Genomic DNA, 1565 nt, shown 5'->3' with positions numbered 1-1565 from the left:
TAACCATATAAAATAGATAAATAAATATTAAAACCAGGGTTTTGGTCGATATGTTGAGAATTTAGCAAATTTCTCATTCGAGGCATCCGAAACGATTCTTCACCTTTCCAACACCTTGTATACGTGAAATGGGGTATGAGTGTATATAACTGGACTTGAATTCGTAGTGTACGTTCATGTGCACAAACATAAAATTGGGGGGGCTTTACCCTTTTTCTAATTCCTGCGCAGCAGTAGCAGCTCAAAGAGATGTCTGCAACAGCAGCAGCAGCAGCTCAAAGAGCTGCTGCTGTTGTAGACAGCTCTCTGAGCTGCTGTCTGCAGTAGTAGCAGTAGCTCAGGGAGTTGCTGTTTGGTCATTTTTATCGTGGCGTCGACTTTTATTTTGGCGTAATATCACATATTATCTTTATAATGGTGATTTCATAGGGAACATAATTACTATCAAAGAGATTAGGTGCACACAATAATAAAAAGGGGAGTGTTTGTCAGTATTAAATCATGCTGGAAAATTGACATTACCATATATGAACACACTATATCCTCGTCTAGTAATCAGAAATCAATATTTACTAATTCTCATAACCACGCCCTCTTTTCTTTTGCATTTGACATGCATACACTAAAGTTAATAACCATATAAAATAGATAAATGAATATTAAAACCCGAGTTTTGGTCGATATGTCGACAATTTAGCAAATTTCTCGTTCGAGGCATTCGAAACGAGAAATGGGGTATGAGTGTATATAATTGGACTTGAATTCGTAGTGTACGTTCATGTGCACAAACATAAAATAGGGGGGTTTTACCCTTTTTCTAATTACTGCACAGCAGCAGCAGCCCAAAGAGCTGTCTGCAACAGCAGCAGCTCTTTTGAGCTGTTGCTGTTGTAGACAGCTCTCTGAGCTGCTGTCTGCAGCAGCAGCTCAAAAGAGCTGGTGCTGTTGCAGACAGCTGTATGGTGTAAATTTGATTTCCCGAAAACAGGGAGTTTTGTTTGGATTAATAAGAAAGCTTATTACAAACTAATAATCAAATGGTTACAACAGAAGCAGAGGGAATGCCCTCTTTGTTTTGTATGGGGACTTTAGGTGGCTATAGGACGCTTCGCTCGATGCTCGTGTCGAGTTTGCTTCCCTTGGACCGTTCGATCGGGGTTGCTGGAGAGCTTCAGGTCGCAGTAGAAGCTCGAATCGATGGAGTTCGGGTCTGCTTAGTTCGCCGGCGATCGGAGCTCAGAACTAGGCAGTGGTGCTGTAATGCAAGGATCTGCTAACAGCTTGGTCTCAATTACTTTTCTCCAAGTTTTTTGCGACCTCTCTTCCAGTGCACTGGAAGGGGCTTTTAAATGGAAGAAGGACAGCTTGACTACTCCTTGAATTATGAGATGTGACCATACATTGTTCAGAGACGTCCCGCTGTTCCTTCGTACCATCAGCGGTCATTCGAAGAGTTGTGCTCTGTATCACGTTTCGTAAGAGTGGGAAAGCCCCTTCTCGTATGCGTGAAAAAAGGCTGTCAGATGCTTGCGTGGATCTGACCAACTACCGAGCGCCGGCGGCTC

The sequence above is a fragment of the Asparagus officinalis genome, chromosome 3 (genome assembly GCF_001876935.1).
Source record: "Asparagus officinalis chromosome 3, Aspof.V1, whole genome shotgun sequence".
NCBI classification, from domain to species: Eukaryota; Viridiplantae; Streptophyta; class Magnoliopsida; order Asparagales; family Asparagaceae; genus Asparagus; species Asparagus officinalis.
This window is presented reverse-complemented; position numbering follows the sequence as displayed.